Source organism: Heptranchias perlo, chromosome 3 (assembly GCF_035084215.1).
Source record: "Heptranchias perlo isolate sHepPer1 chromosome 3, sHepPer1.hap1, whole genome shotgun sequence".
Classification (NCBI taxonomy): domain Eukaryota; kingdom Metazoa; phylum Chordata; class Chondrichthyes; order Hexanchiformes; family Hexanchidae; genus Heptranchias; species Heptranchias perlo.
In genome coordinates, this window is record NC_090327.1 from 36,498,247 (window position 1) to 36,512,270 (window position 14,024).

Sequence of the window (14,024 nt, forward strand, 5' to 3'; positions counted from 1 at the left end):
ACCCAGATTTCTCTGTACCCCTTTTAGAGTTGTGCCCTCTAGTTTATATTGCCTCTCCTCGTTCTACCTATAGAAATGTATCACTTTGCGTTTTTTCTGCGTTAAATTTCATCTGCCACGTGTCCGCCCATGCCACCAGCCTGTCTATAGCCTCTTGAAGTCTATCACTATCCTCCTCAATGTTTACTACCTTTCCAAGTTTTGTGTCATCTGCAAATTTTGAAATTATGCCCTGTACACCCAAGTCCAAGTCATTAATATATATCAGGAAAAGCAGTGGTCCCAGCACCGACCCCTAGGGTACACCACTGTACATCTCCCTCCAGTCCGAAAAACAACCGGTCACCACTACTCTCTGTTTCCGGTCATTTAGTCAATTCTGTATCCGTGTTGCTACTGCCTCCTTTATTCCATGGGCCACAATCTTGAAGATAAGCCTACCATGCTGCACTTTATCAAACGCCTTTTGAAAGTCCATATAAACCACATCAACTGCATTGCCCACATCTACCCTCTCTGTCACCTCATTGAAAATCTATCAGGTTAGTTAATTTAACACAATTTGCCTTTAACAAATCCGTGCTGGCTTTCCCTGATCAATCCACACTTGTCCAAATGACTGTTAATTCTATTCCGGATTATCCTTTCTAAATGTTTCCTCACCGCTGAGGTTAAACTGACTGGCCTATAGTTGCTGGGTTTATCCTTACAACCTTTTTTGAACAAGGGTGTAACATTTTCAATTCTCCAGTTCTGTCCTTACATAATTTGTAAGCGTGACCCCTGGTCCTCCCTAACCTATTCAGTTAGAACAACTGGTCTACAGGAACACTAATCCCTTCATTATCTTATAAACCTTGATCAAATTACCCCACGTTTATGCTTCTCTGAATTATACAGACCCAGCTCTTTCAGCCTATCTGGGTAACTAAGATGGTTTAGACTGGGAATTAATCTTGTGGCCTTCCTCTGCATCCTTTCTAAAGCCTCAATATAACTCACCACGTGAGGAGACCAAAACTGGACACAATATACTAAGTGAGGCCTAACCAAGGTTCTTGTACAAGGACAAAATGGTATGCTTGGTTTTATAGTGAATTGTCTTGTAAATACACTCTAATCTTGGGCTCAATGGCCTTACTAATCCATATTTATATTTTGAATTTGAGCCAAATTTGTGGTCATAGAATCATTGAAAGTTACTACACTGGAGGCCATTCGGCCCATCGTGATTTGGGCAGGGGGGACAGCCTCCCTAATCACTTTATCTTCGAATGGCCCCAATGCTTTCGCTTTCCCCATTACCGATATGATGCTGCAAGGCCTTCTTTACTCCTCCTCTCTCTGGCGACTGTTTGAGTGACATTGGGCCGTCCTTGGGTTTCTATGGCAACCGATTCCTGCCGCTGGCAGGTGACGACGTGAGGGGGGCGTGTCCCGGCTCGCTATTGGGTGACCTCAGCTCGTCACCCTCCCCCTCCACCCCGCACGGCGCAAAGAGAGAGAGAGGGAGAGGAAAAGCTCGACGGCCGCCATCTTGAGCCGAGGTGAGGAGATTAAATGACCGGGGCGGCTTGTGGCTAAGGTAAGGAGCGGGCGGTGGGTATAGGAGGAGTAAGCGTCCCGGGAACGGGTAGAACCGGCGGGAACACAGGCGGATAAGTATCCCGCCAGAAATAAAGAGCTGCCGTTCGTGTGAAGACGGCTGCCATTGTTCAGGGATGTGGGGGGGCCTCCGGAGTATCGACCGCCGACTTGATGCCGCCCCGCAGACCCCGTTACTGCCGCCCCTTCGATTTCTCTTCGTGCGCTCGGTATCGGAGCCGATTTTAATCAGTTTGCGCTCTCGGCCGAGGCATGGTGGTTTGAGTTCCGCCACCTTGGGTTCGTGAAGGAGAGGGAGGGGTGGATGGGCGGGTGATAAAATGTGCCCTTTAATGCATCAGTTCCTTTTATTTAAAGATTCCCCCTTCTCTTGTCACGGATATATCTCGATTATAATCGTATGGAGAGGAGAGATGTTTCCTATGAGATTAATTTAAAGTGTGTATTAGTTAGTATCTTCCTATTAAATGGCACTTTAGGTTACATGTTAGGACTGAAATAATTCAAATGTTCACATTTTTAAAACAAAGTTAAGGCCTAGAATTTGCTCCAAAAATAAGGAGAGCCGACGACCGCTCACCGTTATAAAGATACCTCAATACATGTCGCATGTCACGTGACATGTTGGAGTACTAGCATGTTGATTGAGCAAAGGTATGTGTGAGTAGTCGATGTGAACTAAATAAGTCATGTCATTCATTGTTTTAAATGCTGCGTGAAGCATCACCGTATTGCTAAGTGTGTGTGTCTGAGACTAGCTTTTCATACGGATAAAATCTTCCTAAATCCTTTTGTCTTTTCTCCCCATATGATAACTTTTTTTAAATGTCCATCTAATAAGTTGCACTCTTCCCTTTCTCCATTAGCTGTACTTTAGTCCAGGGTTTCCACTGCTCGATGTGATTCAATGATTCATTTATTTTCTGTTATTCTGCACCAAGGCCCAAGTACATTTTCGCCCTATGTTTTGTTTCCATGTGGAGATGTTTATTTTTGTTTGTACAACTAGAAAAACCATCAGAATTTTTTTTTTTAAAAAGGGCTACAGAGTTGCAAGCGTCTCATTCTTTTTAATTGAGGGACGATTTGCAAATTTAAAAAAAATCTCCTACTATTGATTACTATTTTGTTGTTTCATCCTTTTATTTTGTGGCCCAAGCTCGCTGAAAATGTAAATTTTGGGTTGAGGTTTGCGGGGTCTCCCAGGTGAAAAGTTTGCAATCCTTCCAGTCCATGCTTGGAGGACTCTGCTAGTGATTCCTCTCCTTTGGAGGCGAATGCCTGGGCTTGCCACAGTTTAAATGTATGATAAAAATCCCTAGTCGGTGCTAGTCTCTTTGGGGGGAGAAAAGTAGGTGTGTTGCTGAGGGTCAAATGTTTTCTATTCAATTAAATGTTTGCTGGAGGTAATTCTTCCTAACAAAAATATTGGATGCATTGGTCATGATCTTTCAAAATTCCCTAGATTCTAGAACAGTCCCAGTGTATTGGAAGTGGCAAATGTAACCCTGCTATTTGAGAAAAGAGGGAGAGAACACACTGAACTACAGACCAGTTAGCTAGACATCAGTAGTCGGCAAAGTGCTGGAATCCATTATTAAGGAAGTGGTAACAGGGCAGAGTCAATACGGTTTTATGAAAGGGAAGTCGTGTTTGACAAATTTATTAGAGTTTTTTGAGGATGTAACTAGCAGGGTAGATAAAGGGGAACCAACGGATGTAGTATATTTGGATTTTCAAAAGGCATTCGATAATGTGCCGCATAAAAGGTTGTTACACAAGATAAGGGGTTGAGGGTTTAAGGCATTGATAGATGATTGGTTAACAGACATGGAGTAGGGATAAACGGGTAATTTTCCGGTTGGTGGGCTGTAACTAATGGGATAGCGCAAGGATCAGTGTTTGGGCCTCAGCTGTTTACAATCTATATTGATGACTTAGATGAAGGAACTGAGTGTAATGTATCCAAGTTTGCTGACGCTACAAAGCTAGGTGGGAAAGTAAGCTGTGAGGAAGATGGCAGATGGAATATAATGTGGGGAAATGTGAGGTTATTTACTTTAGTAAGAAGAATAGAAAAACAGAGTATTAAATGGTGAGAACCTATTAAATGTTGGTGTTCAGAGTGATTTGGGTGTCCTCGCATGAGAAATGCAAAAAGTTAGCATGTAAGCAATTGGGAAGGCAAATGGTATGTTGGCTTTTATTGTAAGGAGGTTGGAGTATAAGAGTAAGGAAGTCTTACTATTGTTACAGGGCTTTGGTGAGACCACACCTGGAGTACTGTGTACAGTTTTGGTCTCCTTACCTAAGGAAGGATATACTTGACTTAGAGGTGGTGCAAGAAAGGTTCACTAGATTGATTCCTGGGATGAGAGGCTTGTCTTATGAGGAAAGATTGAGTGGAATGGGCTTTTACTCTGGAGCTTAGAAGAATGAGGTGATCTCATTGAAACATAAGATTCTGAGGAGGCTTGACAGGGTAGATGCTGAGGTGGTTTCCCCTGGCTGGAGAGTCTAGGATAAGGGGTTAGCCATTTAAGACTGAGATGAGAAGGAATTTCTTCACTCAGAGGGTTGTGAGTCTTTGAAATTCTCTACCTCAGAGGACTGTGGATGCTGAGTTGTTGAATATGTTCAAGGCTGAGATAGATTTTTGGACTCTACGGGAGTCAAGAGGAATGGGGATTGGTCAGGAAAGTGGAGTTAAGGTCTAAGATCAGCCATGATCTTATTGAATGGCTGAGCAGACTCGAGGGGCCGTATGGCCTACTCCTGCTCCTATTTCTTATTCTTATATCATGAGCCTGTTGGCTTTGGGTTGTTTTTCTTTCATGGGAAATAACATTGCAACATCCTGTTAAATAAATAAGGCCAAAATAGTTAGTAAGTCTTTTTGAGAAAAAACACATTATAGTTCACATTCAGTACATCTGTAATGTTGATTTAAAGCTGATGCGGCCTAGATTTATTTCATGTGTATGCTTTGCTTAGGAATAAATACAGTGGGTAGGGCACCTAGCCTAATGTTCGATTTAATTGCAAACAATGTTCTAAACAAATCAATAAAAGATTAGCCTTTTCTTTCTCGTGGCCATCGCGCATTGCTATCCACCTTGCATTTAAGGCTTGTAATCCAACATGGCCACTGGAAGTTATCGTGTGACGTCATCAGGAACACCCAAGGGCAAATGGAAGAGCAACTTCCAGCGAGTGCGTCTGCGCAGTCAAACGCTCAAATCTGGATGTTGCTCTAAGGGATTCCTAGCTCGTTTGAAAGCTACGCAAGGACAACTTGCGTTAAAATGAATGGACCAGCGCGAAGTTGTTGCACCGCCCAGCTAGAAATAGACTAATTTGTACAGAAAAAGGTACGCAGGGTTTTTTAGGTCTAAACTCACTTTTAATGGCGTGGTAAGTCTTGAGGACTGCCAGACAACCTCTCTGGTACTGAAAATTAACTTTTAAAAATGTGGAGTCTCATTACTTTTTTTTAATTTCTGTCTTTTAATTCAGTTTTTCTTATCCTCCATTTATTTTGTTTTCTCTAACTGATTTTACATTGAATTTACTGTTGTAGCTTTCTCTTCCTGGTTCTGACTGCGTGGCTTGTCAAGGATGCTTCAAGCTGATTGAGGGGAAAGAGATCCTTTCCCTCTTTGTAGCCTGGGAAAGACCACTGCACTTTTTGCAGCTCATCATTGAAGCAAGTTGCCACCCAAAAGCCCACGAATAGTTTGTGGGTGAGTTTATAATTAACGAGCGGCAAGCGACGTTCGTTCACCACTCAGAGCAAATTCTGGCCATAGAATTTTACAAACAGGAGACAGCCTCATGTCTGTCTCTCTATTAAAAAGCTGTCCATTTAGTCCCATTGCCTTGCCCTTTCCCTGACTTATCACCACATTAAAAATCTTCTGCCTGTGTACTGTTCTTGTCATCTTATTTCACTATGAATTTCTATGTCTATATTTACAATGGGAACGCCTATGAAAGCTTGTCATTGCTGTAATTACAATGCCCTGTCAATGGTGATGCTGCAGCACCCCCACTGGAAGGAGGGTGTAATTAAAGCAGACGTTTACTTGGGCAGTTAACACTATAAATATAGATGTAGGAATTTATAATGGAAATATAAAATAACCAGAGGGGAGATGTGGCAAAAAAAATTACGCAGCTAGTAATGGTCTGGAATGCACTGCTTGGCCTGAAAAGATGGTGGAAGCAGATTCAATAGTAATTTTCAAAAGGGAATTGGATATATAATAGAGAAGGAAAAATTTGTAGAGCTATGGGGACAGAATGAACGAGTGGGACTAACTAGATAGCTCTTTCAAAGAGCCGGTATGGGCCAAATGGCCACCTTCTGTGCTGTAAGATTTTATGAATAAGGACAGAAGCTATGACTAAAGTGCGGGCTGAATTCTTTCTGCGGCCCCAGCCTCTAACGCCACTTCACTGTAAACTACTTTTGCTCTACATGTGCATTGCCATGGGAGAGCGATTATAGAAAGAACTTACATTTATATAGCACCTTTCACAGCCTCAGGATGTCCCATAGTGCTACATAGCCAATGAAGTAATTTTGAACTGCAATCACTTGTGGGGGGAATGGCAGCAGATAATTTGCGCACAGCAAGGTCCCACAAACAGCAATGAGATTGTGACCAGCTAATCTGTTTGTGATGTTGGTTGAGGGATCAATAATGGCCAGGACACCAGGAAAACTCAACTCTTCAAATAGTGCCATGGGATCTTTTTAACATCTCAGTTTTTCTTTTTTCAACATTTATTAACTTCCATTTTAAGGGCTATTCTAGATTTTGCTTCAATTGCTGTTTCTGTTGCGTATTCCATGTCTTAATCCTCTGCAAAAGAAGAAAATTTCTCCAAACCCCTCCCTTCATTCTTTTGGGGCTCTTAAACTTACGTCCTCTAGTTAGGCTTGCCAACCTATGAATTATTAAAATGATATTGAAAGCCCGGCGTTAAGATCCACTGTAGCACTGGTAGATATATCAACTGATGGGTCGAATTGACTCTCTTGAACTCTGGTTTGCCTATGATTAAGGCATGGTAGTGTAGTCCATTGCCAAATCTTGCACATCTACTTAGTGTGTTGCACGTGATAGAGATGTGGTGAGAGATTTTATGCCTCTACATTAATTATATACAAAAAGTTTGTATCGTTAATAAGGTAACAGAGCATTCAGTTAGAATTTGCAGTTTGTGAAGTTGGATGTAGCTCCTTGGTTGTGTATCAGAGACTTGTTCAGTCACTGGATTATTTTCTCACTTCCCAATGTTTTGCCCAGGGTGTATTTTTCTGTGTTTGTGGGAATTTAAAGTTTGCCATCAGACCGCTTGCCAAAGCAGTGATGTTCTTTCATTTGCTTTGTTGGTTAACCTGTAACAATCCCATTCATTTTGTGTGTAGACGACACCAAATTGGGGGGTATATTTAATATGGAGGAGGCCTGCAACAGAATACAGGAAGATGTTATAAACTTGCAGAATGTGTGTGTAATTGGCAAATTAATTTCAGTATAGGTAAGTGTAAGGTATTACATTCTGGTAGGAAGAATAAGGGGGCCACATACTGTTTGGATAATAGTTTTAAATGGGTTAGAGGAGCAGAGGGATCTGGGGATACAGAAACACAAATCACTAAAAGTAGTGATGCAGGTTAATAAGGCCATTTTATATATTTTTTTTAAAAAAGCAAACCAAGCAATGGGGTTCACTTCTGGAGGGGTAGATTTGAAAAGCAGAGAAGTTGTGTTAAACTTGTATAGAACCTTGGTTACACCACACTTGGAGTATTGTGAACAGTTCTGGTCTCCATATTATAAAAAGGATATAGAGGCACTGGAGAAGGTGCAAAAAGGATTTACTATGATGATACCAGAACTGAAAGATTAAACTTATCAGGAAAGAATGAGCTGGCTGGGGCTCTTTTCTCTAGAAAAGAGATGACTGAGGGGTGACCTGTTAGAGGTCTTTAAGATTATGAAAGGTTTTGATAGGGTAGACATAAAGATGTTTCTACTTGTGGGGGAGACCAGAATTGGGAGCCATAAATATAAGATAATCACTAATAAATCCAATAGGGAATTTAGGAGAAACTTCTTTACCCAGAGAGTGGTTAGAATGTAGAACTCCCTACCACAGGGAGTAGTTGAGGCGGCTCGCACAGATGCATTTAAGGGGAAGCTAGATAAACATTTTTGGGAGAAAGGAAAGAAGGCTTCAACTGCTTCATCAATGACATAGAAAATAGGAGCAAGAGTAGGCCTTTCAGGCCTGCTCTGCCATTCAAAATGATCATGGCTGATCGTCTAACTCAGTACCCTGTTCCCGTTTTTTCCCCATATCCCTTGATCCCTTTAGCATTAAGAAATATATCTATCTCCTTGAATACATCTAATGACTTGGCCTCCACTGCCTTTTGTGGTAGAGAATTCCACAGGTTCACCACCCTCTGAGTGAAGAAATTTCTCCTCAACTCTGTTCTAAATGGCATACCCCATATCCTGAGACTGTGACCCCTGGTTCTGGACTCCCTAGCCATCGGGAACATCCTCCCTGCATCTAGTCTGTCTAGTCCTGTTAAAATTTTATATTCCATCCCTCTATCATAAGGTCAGAAATGGGGATATTTGCCGATGATTGCACAGTGTTCAGTTCCATTTGCAACCCCTCAGATAATGAAGCAGTCTGTGCCCGCATGCAGCAAGACCTGGACGACATCCAGGCTTGGGCTGATAAGTGGCAAGTAATGTTTGCGCCAGGCAATGACCATCTCCGACAAGAGAGTGTCTAACCACCTCCCCTTGACATTCAACGGCAATATCATCGCCGAATCCCCCACCATCAACATCCTGGGGTCACCAATGACCAGAAACTTAACTGAACCAGCCACGTAAATACTGTGGCTACAAGAGCAGGTCATAGGCTGGGTATTCTGTGGCAAGTGACTCACCTCCTGACTCCCCAAAGCCTTTCCACCATCTACAAGGCACAAGTCAGGAGTGTGATGGAATACTCTCCACTTGCCTGGATGAGTGCAGCTCCAACAGTACTCAAGAAGCTTGACCCCATCCAGGGCAAAGCAGCCCACTTGATTGGCACCCCATCAACCACCCTAAACATTCACTCCCTTCACCACCGGTGCTCAGTGGCTGCAGCGTGTACCATCTACAGGATGCACTTCAGCAACTTGCCAAGGCTTTTTCAACAGCACCTCCCAAACCCATGACTTCTACCACCTAGAAGGACAAGGGCAGCAGGCACATGGGAACAACACCACCTGTACCTTCCCCTCCAAGTCACACACCATCCCAACTTGGAAATATATCGCCATTCCTTCATCATCGCTGGGTCAAAATCCTGGAACTCCCTTCCTAACAGCACTGTGGGAGAACCTTCACCACACGGACTGCAGAGGTTCAAGAAGGCAGCTCGCCGCCGCCACCACCACCACAAGAGCAATTAGGGATGGGCAATAAATGCTGGCCTCGCCAGCGATGCCCACATCCTACGAATGAATTTTTAAAAAAAATATGCTGATAAGGTTAGAGGGATGGGAGGAGGCTTGTGTGGAGCATAAACACCGGCATAGACCTGTTGTGCTGTACGTTCTATGTAAAATCTGTGGGCAAGCTGCCACAATAAGCAGTTCGATTGGCTTGTTAGTAATTTTGAGTTTCGCAAAACTTACTTTGAGTATTCAAGAGAATCGATGGTTCAGATATCTGCCCATTTTGGGTGTCCTGATTGATCTGATGTTCTAATTACACGTGCAAATGGTTACTTGAACATAGGCTTTCAAAAACACCCAAAAATAGATAAAATAACAAAGATTTTGTTTTTTGAACACATTTAATCAAACAGATTAAATTACAGCTGCCAATCTCTCTCTGCTTCATTTTTTTTTAAAAAAACTGACCTGAGAACTGGTTCTGAATCCTCATCAGGGTGATTGCGATGCACTTGCTATTAAACTAGGTCTCTCCATGTGCCCAGTTCAGAGTTGTGTTGACACGTGCCACATTAGCTGACTCTATCCCCTTCTACAACTGTATCCATGTCAAGAATGCTTTTTTCTAAGGAGATAATGATGTAATCAGCATGTTGTCTCTTTCCCTGTGTGCTGAAAGTCTTTGCCTGTATGGTTCCCATGTGAAATAAAAACAGAAAATGCTGCAAATGTTCAGGTCAGGCAACATCTGGGTAGAGAGGCAGGGTTAATGTTTCAGGTCGATGACCTTTCCATGGATTCAGTCTCACCCCTGATTATAGTTGGGTACAACATAAACTATTAATGGTTTATAGGTAATTATCATACCTGCTTTGGCAGCCTCCTTAAGTAGGTGCAAGAATCACTGATGTGGTGAACAGTAATGTTGCATTAATGCACAAGTCAGATTTCTTCTCAAGTTGGCATCTTGGTAATAGTTGCACGAATAGAAGCCTGGAACACAGGCAACCCACTGCACCCTAACTGCTGTGGGAATTTGGAAACTATACCCTGCTGCTTCTCTATCTGGCAGGGCATGGATGACCCATCTGCCCCCCATTGTCCCTACAACAAAACAATATCAAAATACTAGCGCATATTTGTATAGATCACAGTTGGAGGGTCAGTAATAATGCAGTGGTGTTTCCTGTGAAGTATTCTAGACATGCAGGCTAGGTCCAAATGGTAGGTATTCCTGATAGTGAGGAAAAGGAGTCTATTATTTGCTATGGACTTGGTTATGTGTGCTTGTCTGAATGGATGAAATAAAAAGTAAGCCTGTGTGTGAGAGAGACACACATCACAGAAGCAGGCCATTCAGCTTTCGTGCCTGTGCTGGCTTTTTGCCAGAGCAATCCAAAACTAATTCCACTGCCCCAATCTCTTCACAGCTCTATATCTTCCCTTGCTTAAAATATTGGCACAACCAAATTTACTTTTACTTCTGTACTCTTGTTCTCTATGCTTCTTTATAAAACGCTAAGTGCTGTTGTTTTATTAATGGTTTTATCTATATGCATTCACACTTTCAGGGAATTATGTATTTGAACCCCAGGTGTCTCTCTCCAAATTTTTCAAAACCTATATTAAGTCTTAGCCTGAAACAGTCCCAGTATTTAAAGTCGCTCCTCATAACTATAGTTTCCCATCCTGGCATCATCCCGATGAACCTATGCTGTACACCCTCTGGCTTTAATGAGCCACTTAAAACTGTACACAGTACTCTTAACAATGACCCAACCAATGTTTCGTACAAACTTATTACTTCTTTACTCTTGTACTCTATCCCTACTTCTTTACCCTTGTACTCTATCCCTACTTCTTTACCCTTGTACTCTATCCCTACTTCTTTACCCTTGTACTCTATCCCTACTTCTTTACCCTTGTACTCTATCCCTACTTCTTTACCCTTGTACTCTATCCCTACTTCTTTACTCTTGTACTCTATCCCTATTCAAAAAACACAATCTACCTCCACTTACTCTTTCAGGAAATTATGTTTTTGCACCCCATGGTGTCTCTTCATCCACACCCCTACGTGTCTTTCCATTGAGTGTATACTCCCGTTCTTACAGTCAGAAATGGGGAACAAAGAAATGGCAGAACAATTAAACACGTATTTTGGTTCTGTCTTCACAAAGGAGGACACAAATAACCTGCAGAAATGTTAGGGAACCAAGGGTCTGGGAGGAACTGAAGGAAACCAGTATTAGTAAAAAAAAAAGTGCTAGGGAAATTAATGGGGCTAAAGGCTGACAAATCCCCAGGGCCTGATAATCTACATCCCAGAGTACTAAAGGAAGTGGCCCTGGAAATAGTGGATGCATTGGTGATCATCTTCCAAAATTATATAGACACTGGAACAGTCCCTACAGATTGGAGGGTGGCAAATGTAACCCCCCAGTATTTTAAAAAAAGGATGGAGAGAAAAAACGGAATTACAGACTAACATTGTTAGCCTAACATTGGTAGTGGGGAAAATGCTAGAGTCTATTATAAAAGATGTGATAACAGAACACTTGGAAGGCATTAACGGGATTGGACAATGTCAGCATGGGTTTATGAAAGGGAAGTCATGCTTAACAAATCTACTGGAGTTTTTTGAGGATTTTCAGAAGGCTTTTGATAAGGTCCCACACAAAATTAAAGCACATGGGATTGGGGGGAGTATACTGGCATGGATTGAGAATTAGTTGACAGACAGGAAACAGAGTAGGAATAAACGGGTCTTTTTCTGGGTGGCAGGCAGTGACTAGTGGGGTACCGCAGGGATCAGCTATTCACTATGTATCGATGATTTGGATGAAGGAACTAAGTGTAACTTTTCCAAGTTTGCAGACGACACAAAGCTGGGGTGGAATGTGAGCTGTGAGGAGGATGCAAAGAGGCTCCAATGTGATTTAGACAAGTTGGGTGAGTGGGCAAGAACATGGCAGATGCAGTATAATGTGGATAAATGTGAGGTTATCCATTTTGGTTGTAAAAACAGAAAGGCAGATTATTATCTGAATGGTGATAGATTGGGAAACGGGGAGGTGCAACGAGACCTGGGTGTCCTTGTACACCAGTTGCTGAAAGTGAGCATTCAGGTGCAGCAAGCAGTTAGGAAGGCAAATGGTATATTGGCCTTCATTGCAAGAGGATTTGAGTACAGGAGCAGGGATGTCTTACTGCAGTTATACAGGGCCTTGGTGAGACCACATCTGGAGTATTGTGTGCAGTCCTTATCTGAGGAAGGATGTCCTTGCCATGGAGGGAGTGTAACGAAGGTTTACCAGACTGATTCCTGAGATGGCAGGACTGATGTATGAGGGGAGATTGGGTTGACTAGGCCTATATTCACTAGAGTTTAGAAGAATGAGAAGTGATCTCATCAAAACATATAAAATTCTAACGGGACTAGACAGACTAGATGCAGGGAGGAAGTTCCCGAATACTGGGCAGTCCAGAACCAGGGGTCACAGTCTCGGGATACTGGGTATGCCACTTAGAACTGAGACAAGGAGAAATATCTTCACTCGGAGGGTGGTGAACCTGTGGAATTCTCTACCACAGAAGGCAGTGGAGGCCAAGTCATTAGATGTATTCAAGAAGGAGATAGATATATTTCTTAATGCTAAAGGGATCAAGGGATATGGAGAAAATGCGGGAACAGGTTACTGAGTTAGACGATCAGCCATGATCATTTTGAATGGCAGAGCAGTCCCGTAGTGGCGAATGGCCTACTGTTGCTCCTATTTTCTATGTTATGTTGTTTTTCCTCAAACAATCTGCTACCTCGCACCAATCCTCATTAAAATGTACCTGCCAGTTGTCTGTCCATTCCACTAACCTGTGAGACTTTAACATCCTCTTTCAGTTTGCCAAACCCCGTACTTTTGTGTTGTCAGCAAATTCCAAGATTGGTCGCTATTTCCAAGTCCAAATCATCTATACGAACCAAGAATAAAAATGGACCCAGCCCTGACCATTGGGCTACACCACTTCTAACCCTTCTCCAATCTGAGCAACACCCATTTACCCTAACTCCATTTCCTGTCCATGCTGTTACATTTCATCTTATACCATATGCCTGAATTTTTCTAAAGTCTCGTGAGACACCTTATTTCTGCCTTCTAGATACATATGCATTACATTTGGTGCATTCTATACATCAAATCAGTCACCTTTTCAAAAAAAAAACACATTGCATTCCTAGCGAAAACTCCAGGCCCATCAGCAAAATGCGCCCGACACTGTTCTAATTTTGCCGAGGGAAGTTACACCCAAGTTTCCTAGAAAACTCATCAAAATCTCCCATGAATCAGCCTAATTGATTTGAGACTAGAACAGAGCCAATGGGGCCTCGAGGTGCTATGGTGGAGTAGTATATAAGGTGAGGAGAAAAATATTTCCCCTGCAGAGTGAGGCTGGAGACCACTTTTCTCTGTTTAATCTAATTGATTTCTGCAGCAGCAGGGCAGACCTGTGGCTTCAATTAGTTGATTAGGTCAGGTGATTAACACTGGATTACTGTGAGCACGGGTGCCTGAGATACTGGGTGCAATGTGATGACACTCTCCAAATGAGCACAATCGGCGGAAACTTGTCTTTCCGACCTGGGGGTTGTGGCCAAATTTGTAGGCGGGGTCTGATTCGAGTGAAGGGACTGTTGAACTAGCGTAAAAGATTGTGCATACTTGGGCACAACTCACTTACGCTTAAAATTCCGCAATCTTTTGCGCTATTTGTTTTTTCCTAGATTAAGATGTTGTCTGGGCAGGAATCATGCAGAAACTCCAGGCCATTAAATTTGTCAAATTCAACTTGCTTTTACTAATTCCATGTTGGGTGTCCTTGATGAACTCATGCATTTCTAGATGTTCGAGTAGCTGGACCTTTGTTACTGGGTTTATCTCAC

At 42.5% G+C, this 14,024-nt stretch overlaps 1 protein-coding gene across 2 annotated transcripts in view; it reads left to right on the top strand.

Moving 5' to 3' along the window:
* The first annotated feature begins 1,445 nt into the window (after window positions 1–1,445).
* arf1 (ADP-ribosylation factor 1) overlaps window positions 1,446–14,024 on the top strand; it is a 32,738-nt gene continuing 20,159 nt past the window's right edge. The window contains exon 1 of one of the 2 annotated variants that reach the window (XM_067978818.1): window positions 1,446–1,547. The gene's annotated coding sequence lies outside the window, so the exon portion shown is untranslated. Of the gene's footprint in view, window positions 1,586–14,024 lie in introns of both variants that reach the window. The other variant, XM_067978817.1, reaches the window with a different exon arrangement.